The sequence below is a fragment of the Morone saxatilis genome, unplaced genomic scaffold (assembly GCF_004916995.1).
Source record: "Morone saxatilis isolate NCDOM2014 unplaced genomic scaffold, NCSU_SB_2.0 Contig3, whole genome shotgun sequence".
In the NCBI taxonomy this organism is placed as follows: Eukaryota; Metazoa; Chordata; class Actinopteri; family Moronidae; genus Morone; species Morone saxatilis.
The window spans coordinates 8720356-8730054 of record NW_023339873.1 but is presented as its reverse complement, the minus strand read 5'-3'; the positions used below and the strand labels follow the sequence as shown (position 1 = coordinate 8730054).

General features: G+C 38.9%; 1 protein-coding gene across 1 annotated transcript in view; it reads left to right on the top strand.

The window, feature by feature from the left end:
* The first annotated feature begins 2212 nt into the window (after positions 1–2212).
* fyna (FYN proto-oncogene, Src family tyrosine kinase a) overlaps positions 2213–9699 on the top strand; it is a 19364-nt gene continuing 11877 nt past the window's right edge. Inside the window, exon 1 of the mRNA XM_035674391.1 lies at positions 2213–2401. The gene's annotated coding sequence lies outside the window, so the exon portion shown is untranslated. The remainder of the gene's footprint in view (positions 2402–9699) is intronic.

The window sequence follows — 9699 nt, the reverse complement described above, 5'->3', positions numbered from 1 at the left end:
GCAAATGTTTGTTTCTTTATGATTCTTTTTTCAATTGACCACAAAGTTTTTTTAAGATTATGAGTCAATATCAAACATTGAATATGTCAATTTATGGCAAATGTTAATCCAGAGTGGCTAGTCCTGTCTGTCTAATGTTTTGCTGCCAATATATTAATCAAGTATCATTATTGTGGTTTTTAAAGATAATTTACAGTGAGATTTTTTGATTTTTTTTTTTGATTCTGTCTGGATTTTGATGAATTTAGTCATATAAAAGTGATCTGGCCAGTCCACTCTAGTCTGTCCAATGATCCATTGCCAGTATATACATTTTAACATGGTTGTAGATATGACATCAAAGTGTGCTATATACTAGAAAAAGCTCACAAATGGTAACAACGCTGAAGATTCAGGTAAATTCAGTATACCTTTATATGTTATCAAATAAAAGAAAGTAAAATTAAAACCATTTACATGTTCCAGCTTGTTCAATGTGAGGGTTTGCAGGATTTTTCTGTTGTGTATCACTGTAAATTGACTATCTTTGGGTTTTGGACTGTTGACACCTGAAGACAATACCTTGTACTCAGCTGTGACGGACAGTTGAGTACTGTCTATTTTCTGACAGTTTATAGACAAAACTGACAGTTTATAGACAAAACAATTAACTGATTTGTTACACCATAACACCAAATGAGTGGGCCTGATACACAATATGTGACTGACAATGTTGATTTTTTTTTTGTTGTTGTTCTAAAAGGTCCAGTGTGTAGGATTTAGTGGCATCTAGTGGTGAAGTTGCAGATTGCAGATTGCAACTAACAACACAGTTTACATCTGTATTTGACGACCTGGGAATGAAACCGGGCTCTGAAGTGTGTAGGAGAAACTACGGTGGCTGTGAAAATGGTCCTAAAAAAAGGTCCTATCTACAGCCAGTATTTGGTTTGTCCATTCTGGTCTTCTGTAAAAAACATGGCGGTTCAACATAGTGGACTCCATGGAAGGCAACCCGTGGCATCTGTAGATAAAAAAGGCTCATTCTAAGGTAAATAAAACACAATGATTCTTATATAGATTATTGAAAACATAGTTATAAATATCATACTCTATTTCTGCCAATAGATCCCCCTAAATGTTACAGACTGGACCTTAAAGTAACTTATTCAGTCACCCAAATAAACCTGGAGAGCATGTTTTGTGTTCAAACAGCTGGAAATCTGAAGGAATCTCAAGTGAATGGAGGTCAGAGGTCAACATTGTGATGCATAATTACATTCCTGAGCAGGACTGAATTGCTGTAACTCCTTATAAAGTAGCAAAAAGTAAAATATTCTAATCTGGGTGAGGGCTGTTTGTCCTTATTGTTGCAATACATGTTGCATTTTATATCCAAAATCCCCTCTCAGTGGCTGAATGTTGCTGATGTTTTCATGCGGAAGGACAGACTTTCCAGTTTTTATCACCTGAATATGTGATTAATTTCATTTTCTGCCTACTAATCTCTTGGATGGGACTGCTGTTATTCATAGGCCATGCAGGACCAATTATGTATGCAGTTTTAATTCCAACGAAAAAAATATTTTAGTTGGAGCAAATACTAATCCACATAAACCACTGTGGGGAATTGTTGACAACAACAGACTAAAAGAAATTTTGACTCAAAGATTTATGAATTTCTTCCGGCTCTAATTTAAAATGTAAACCTCATTAATGTGTCTTTCTCTATATGAGGAGCTGTGTCTTAAAGACTAAAAGTGAGCATGTGTAAAGAGAGCTCTAAACACAGAAAACAGACAATTTGCCATCCTTGCCCTGTTTTTCAGTCACTCCACAGACGAGGAGGTGTCCCACTATAAATTGTAATCTGTTATTGGAGGAAAACGGTGTCAATCACAGCTCCGGGGTCGGCGTGGATCCGCATCAGCCCTACGCAATTACAGCTGCGTCAAGACGCACACAGATAAACCGGAAAATAAAACAGCGTCTGCAGGTCAAAATAAAAGCACGAAAGTTATAAATCACGCACTCGGCGTCCTTAACAATAATCTTACTGATACAGAATTAGTGGAATTACTTTTTTATACACTTCTAAAAACACTAGATTAGTTTCTCTGCGTTCTTGTTTTTACCTTAAAATGACACCTTGTATTTTACTGAAAAAAGGAGCTTTATTTTGACAGGATGAACCAGAAGCTGCGTGCGTTGTTGTTGTGAACTTGACGGCTGGTCGCCATCGTCATCATCTGTACGCACGGCGGCGACAGGAGCTCCTGAATTGGCAGGGACGGGTTATCCCACCGCTATTCTCTCTCTATGCGAAGAAAAAGCACTGACAGAGAGTAGGAAAACATCGGCGATTCCCCCCCAACGAAAGTCCCCCTGCAAACTCCGATGGATTAATCTTGATTTTTCTGCGGTAAGCACGTTTATGTTTTTTTTCCCCCCTTCCCTGTGTTGAATTTCAATTGGTGCACCCGCCTTGTCCCCTATTTTGCGCTGTGGACTGCGAGATGAATTCATCTCGGGAGAGAGAGAGAGAGGGAGAGAGAGAGAGAAAAAAAGAGAGAGCAGAGGAGATAAATAACACACTGTGGGGTTGTTGTCTTCTCTCCAGTCATTCTGCAGATGTAGGCTAATGTATTTGACGGATCACTCTGCAGTCAGAAGGGGGGATCAAAACAGAGCGAGTGGTAGTGGTCTAATTGTGGATGATGTTATGCAGCGCTGTGATTGTGGAGAGGGGGCTGCAGGGATGGATGCGCTGCAGAGCAGAGCTGACCACTGAGGCCATGCACACAGATGATAAACGCCACAATGGCCTGCAGACAGCCTCCTATTGATTCACCCCAAAATAATTGTCATATGCTTCAAGCTAATTGCATTGCTACGCTGTTAAATATCTAATTAAAGCTGTCCTAATCGGGTCATCTGATGTGTCTGGAGGTGCAGCCATCCATCTTGTAGGCAAACACCGGGGGGATGATATATTAAGTGTGTGTATCTGGGAGCTAAAGCCTCAGTTTTATCCATGTGCAGTAAGTTAAGGGAGTAGTTGTGTGTTGGTTTGTGAATATGCACTCAGCAGTCTGTGAGTATTCAGCCTGTCATTGGTCCATGAATGACTTCACAATTGGCGTGCGTGATCAGATCTGAATGAAAGGAGTTGCATATTATTATGGTTCATGGACCATGTATATTTCCCCTTCAGGCCTCTCTCTGTCCACACAGTGGAGCCTATACTGGCAGTAAGCTGCTACTTGTGACTTTAGCTTCAAAAGAAATATGTCATCACAGAGGGGAAGTCCTAATAAGGGGTCAGTTGATTACTTTGGTTAAAGCAATATATCTGCTTTTACAAGATAGTTGTTTGCCTTTTTGTGTCAATAAATATCATACAGGCTGCCACTTATGCTTATTTTCATTGAGAGCTGCAACAATTAGTTTAGTTGATCGACAGAAAACGAACAACTGAAAATGCAACTCATCTGTTAATCGTTAAAAGTTATTTTTTTCCAAATTTGATGTTTTCAGCTTCTCATATGTGATGATTTGCTGCTTTTCCTTTTCTTAACATTATCGTAAACTGAACAGAAACAAGGTTTTATACTGTTGATCAGACAAAATGACACAGTTGAACACATCAACTTGAGCTCAAGGAAATGTCAATAAATATCCATCCTAGTGTCCCAGAGTTCTTGTTGATGTATTCAGATGTCTAGATATTCACCTTATAAACATACAAAACAGATAAAAGCAGCAAATCCTCACGTTTTGTCAATCTACCAATCAATTAACCATCTAATCGCTGCAGCTCTACATACAGCACTCATAGTGGCTCGTGCCTCTGTTTTGCACTTTCTATCAACCCTGAAGTGTTATTCAGTTCTACCAGAAACCTTCCATCGCTGTAGACCCACCACATCATTATTTCCAGTGGATTCTTACATTGAACATTGCCCTCCACTGGCACAAGATTAGGAAAGAAAACGTTTAAACCCCCCAGTGCAGACTGACAGGCAGAGGCAGCGAGAATCTGCTCCTGTTTGTGGAAAAAAAAAATGGTTAATGTTTTTCTAATTTGCCCTCTTCTCCCATTTGGAAAATATTCATCTACTAGGCACAGATCTCACTGGATGTTTACAATGGGCTCGATGATTTAACAACATGACTGAGCATACTCAACTGTTCAACATTGTGACACCAAAACAAAGTTAGGCTGAAACCCACACATACATACTGTATGGAGCTCAGCTGTGTGTTTTATAACTAGTTCATTCAGTACGTGAAGAATGCTTTGAAAGCCTTAACAGGGCATTTCATTGTGCTGATAATCTTGAGTGAAATGTGGTCATTGTCTTGTTGTTGATACACTGAATGAACTCAGTTGTCCAACACAAGCAAATATTGTAACTATTCAGAGAATGGCAGCCATAAGGAGGAGATTGTCAGAGTTGTACCAAATCCAGTAAACACAGCCACAAGTTTCATACCCATTCAAATGTCACACAACTGAAAATGATCCTCTTTAAGGTAATTTCTTTAGTGATAGATAGATATAGATAGATATATGCTTTGTTGTCCCCATGGGGTAATTTGACTGGGCTCAACAAAGCTAGACCCTTCAGTATACGTAGGCACACAACAACAGCAGGGAAAGGACATTAAAGAGTACGCAAAAGTACAATACCAGAAACAAATACAAGAATACACACTTATGGTTATGTGCTTCTGTAACCTCTTCTTATTTTAGACTCCTATTTAGAGCTTTGATTAACAGGCACCAAGGAGTTCTTAAAGCGATTCAGTGTACACTGCTGAGCTCTGTATTGGTGAATGAACAGAGTTGCGTTTCGGAGTTGAATAAGGTCAATGCGAGTGCGACTTCAGTAGGAGGTGTGTGGGAGGTTTGACCTTGTTTTGTGCCATGTCAATGATCTGGGTGTAAAGGAAACCCACGTTTAAATTAAACTGAGCTGCATTGTTACAAAATAAATCGCAAAATGATTGTACTCTGGAGAAATTTGAAAGTTCATTGGTTTAAACAATGAAGGCATTCTTAGATGTAATGACCAGTTGAGCACAGTTTGTAGTTGGAATTCAAATACACTTCTTTAGCTTAATTTTATGATCACTGAAATTGGAAAGAAATAACATCAGGTCAGCTTGTTACTAACTATATAGCGGGTTCCCACTGGAGCTGAAACCATTCGCCCATTGTTTTAAACTATTTTTGATAATCACTTAATCTTTTCAGTCATTTTTCAAGCATAATTCCGTGGTTTCAGCCTCTTATATGTCAGAATTTGCTGGATTAATTTATTAATCCTGAGAACAGGGCTGCAACTAACAATTTTTTTTCATTATCATTTAATCTTCTGATTGCATTTTTGGTAAATAGATTGATGTTTAATCTATGAAATGTCAGAAAACATCAACCTTATCCCAGAGTCCAAGGTGACCAGCAGTTCAAAACCCACCACATATTTAATTTAAAATGAGATAATTTAAAAAAGAGATAAGCAACAAATCCTCACATTTGAGAAGCTGCATTTTGATAAATAGTACAGTTGTTGATAAATATTTTAACAATTATCAAAATTGAATTAAATGTCTGTTGATGGACTAATCAATTAGGTAAATATTTCAGCTCCAGAGTGTTCTTGAATATTTCAGTCCACATGTATAATTTTTCCAGACTGTACATATGTCTGTTTCTCAAGCCTGCCTGTCTCCTGTTTAATCCATCAGTTACGCTGTGTGACCCTGACATGTCTGTCCTTTTTAATTTAGTATATTGATCTGGTAGCTTTACTATAAATGGCAGAGTATCTCATTATGTCTCCCAGCTCTCTGTGTTACAGTAGATGATTAGCACTTGTGCCCGTACAGCATCAAAATAAAGACCATCATTTCGGGAAATTAATTTCCAGTTGAGCCCAGCAGCTGTGGCTGTTGTAGTAGCACTAACCCCGTCCTGTTACTCTGTTCAGATAATACTGCTGTCTTCATTTCTCCTCACTTGATGATGTGAGGGAATCTTGCAGCAGCGTTGACAAATACTACCCAACAGATTTGGCCAGACATCAAAGTCAGATTTCAGACTGCATCTTGAGTCAATCAAGATGAGGAGAATTAATATGATACTGCTGCCTGTCTGTGTTTTCGTGTGTGAAAGTCAAGTCTCCCCCCCCCATTTCCCTGCCTCTGCCTTTTGCTATTAACTGTTACAACACACCACGTAGCAGCAATCCTGTCCCCATCGGACCCTCCTTATCACGCCAGTGTGGTCCTCTTACGGGCAAGCTGTTCATTTGGGTCTGAAAATAGCGTGATGAGTCTTCTTGCAGGCTGAGGTGGTCATGCGATACCCAGGCAGTGCCACGGAAAGGAACAAGCCCCGCGGCTGCATGCCATCATCTGCTTTTTTGGGGGGGGCGGAGGGGGTAGTTGTGCTGATGGCCGGGCACAGAGCAGTCTAGTATGTGGCTGTGTGTCTCACCTAAAATCATTATGTTGCAGGGCTTTGTCTTGACATTTTGATGGGATCCACAGTGTCGATTAATGCGTGTAATTGAATAACGGAGATTAGTTGTCCCTTGGATCTGAAAGCCAGTGATGAATGCTTGTGATACTCTTCATGTTATTGTGAAAATGTGATAAATCTGCCTGTTGCTTGAGCTAAACTTGATAGATCTGGATTACTGTTTCTTAGGTCCAAAGATGGCCGACATTTTTATAGCACTTGTTCAGCAACTTTAGTCACAACATGATTCATATGCAAATGTTTACTAGGCGAACACTGTGCCAAAAAAAACAATACCACAAAGGGAACATATGTATATAAACAATACAAGATGGCCTAGTTTCTGTGTAGCAGAATGGTTACAGATATGTTAAAGCTATGGTAGTCCCTGGCCTTTTTACTTCAAGAGCAGGAAGATTTTCATAATCCCCAAAGGCAGCACGACGACGTGAGATCTCCCCTCATTTACTCTGATCCCTCCAGGAGGGGATGCAGTGCTATTTCAATCACTGCAGTTAAAGAGAAAATGCACCAGAAAATAGACCTTACCTTTGTTATCCCAGACAGTTCAGTTAATATGTGCTTGCTTGTGCAGTTCTCCACGAGAAGTTGTCAAAGATTTATATTTATATTTTATATGTTACTAACCTTGTTTTCAACAAGCAGGAGGCTGGTCTGGACTGGATTTATGTGGACTATATTATTTTCTTTTAACTTGTGTATATATTGGTACTGTTTTCTGACTAATGCTACCAGTTGAAAGTTAAATCAATCATAAATCTTCATCCTTAATTGAGCGATTTATTCTTTTTCTTGTTTTTAGTAACTGTTTAGTCTACAAATTGTCTATCAGATAAAATCTCAGAAAATTGTGTTAATGTCTATCACAGTATCCCATAGCTCATGGTAATGTTTGTTTTGGCCTCCCAAAAATGGAAAAAAACTGCATTATATTAACTTGAGCCAAAATATCCTTCATAATTTATCGCTTATGGAAATATCTTCTTACATATTTTCATGGCTAATCGATAAAAAAGCTGCAGAAAGTCTCACATAGACATCATAACAGTAAAGTTCCTCATTTCTACTTTTTGGAGAGAAGCATTTCCCTTTAAATGGAAATTGTAGGCTAAACATGTTTTAAGGTGGATTTGTACTTACCTGCTATACTGTAGAGAGGGGCGCTGTAAACACCAAAAGATAGAAGATGTAGATATAAATGGTCAAAGAAGATTATTTGTTATTTTAAGGATTACCAGAGAATCAGCAGTCCTGCTCCTCCTTGTATTTCAGTCTGTGGTCTCAGCTTTGGTTTAGGCTTATACTGTAATGCTACCACTGGGCTTGTTTCTTTCTGGGTATTTAATGGGCTTTTATTGGCAGTAATGAATCACAATGATCTCCTTCTCTCTGCAGTGGCTCTGTTCTTCTGTTAGTTAAGCAGTGTGGGGCAAATATAGGACTGGAGGAACTGAAAATGCAGTGCATGGGAGGTGAATTTTGCATTTGGCAGGCATTTATTCTATACTTCCCTCTACCTGAGGGGTGCAGGTAACACAGTAGAGTTATGCACTTGTCTGCATCAAAAAGGTGGTTATTTCTTATTAATGCAGCCTGTTGATGGGGAAGAATAAATACACGAACGTGCAACAGCATAGGAATAAAAAACTAATGTTGCTGTTGTTTTGATGAGTGGTATCTGAACTATAATAGTGATAGTGATAATCATTTATCTTTTTTTTCTCTTGCACTTTAAAGACTCTTGTTTAAGTGTAATTTTCAACTCAAGCATCAAGTCCACAGTTGAATCCATAATATAAAAAAAACCACCATGGACCTTTATAACTTAATTCTGGAGTCAAATTACAAAAGTGATAGTATTAATATCAGCCACAGCACTCCTCTTTTTATTTTCCATTTGTCCTAAATATTAGGTAGGTGCTTTAAAAACATGTTAAATACTAGGGTAAGATTTTAGTTTTTAGCCCCTTTACTCTGTTGCAGTACTCTCTGTGTGCAGCAAGTGACACATCTGTTTGCACTTTTTTCTGATGTAGGCATTTGGGTTCCTTGCTAGTAAATGTAAAACAGGCCTGAAGGAATTTGGTCATATACTCTGTAGCTTTCCCGGTAACCATTAAGCTCCACTCCTTCATGACATGCCTCTACAAACTAGTTTCCTAGTAGCAAAAAAAAAGAAGCCCATTACAAGTTCCCCCAAGCCCCATGGTGACATCTTTAAATCAATTATTTTGCCCAACTGGTTGTTCAAACCTCAAAACCAGAAGAATTTCAAATTTGACAAGCTGGAACTGGTGAATTTTTGCTTAAAAGATGAATTGATTTAAAAGAATAAATATTTAAATGTAATGAGCTGAAATCCTCTATGTGCTCTCTATGTTATTTTTATATCATACATTGCTTATTTTCACTCCTCCTGGCCCCATGTTTTGTCTATATCATTTACAAAAACATTTTTCATTAGTTGCAACTGTGCTGTTAGTCTGGATCTGAATCTTTAGCTGAGGTCAAGTTTCCCTCTTCCTCCGTCTGCTGCAGCACTGGCGTTTGCCCCGTAGCACCACCTCTCTCCATCCACAGCGACTGTAAACAAGTGTGTTTCCAATTAGCCATCTCCGGAGTCAGCTGGCCGCTAAAGCTGATGAAAGACAACGGTGCTGTCAGCGGTCTCTCCCTAGCCCTGTTGTACCGGCTCCATGAGCTTCCAGGGCTTAAAGGGGGGCACGGTGAACCGAAATGTGCATTAGTTTAACTAGGTCTTAAAGAGGGTAAGGCTCTTTTTAATTGGCAAAACAGATCGCCTCACTCATTACAGAAACTGGTTTAGCTTTGCTTTAGTGAGGCCAAATGCTCCATCAGTCCCCCTCATGAGACTCAGTACAGAGCCAGTGGTTTGCTGTTAAGGGTCTCTCTGTGCATTTAAACTCACTGCTGTGAATCTATAGATGGGTGTTGGGCTCCTTGTAAAGAAAACAAAAATAACGTGTATGCCAACTTGTAAATGCAATGGCTGGGTGTAAATTCTTCTCACAAGTGTGGTCTTGCAATAAGATGTAAAAGTAAACCATGATAAGTGGTGCTGTTAAATCTTTTCATTCCAAGTTAAAGTGAATGTTCTCAGAATAAAGTATCTAACATCAGTGTGTACACATATTTACATCACTGATGAC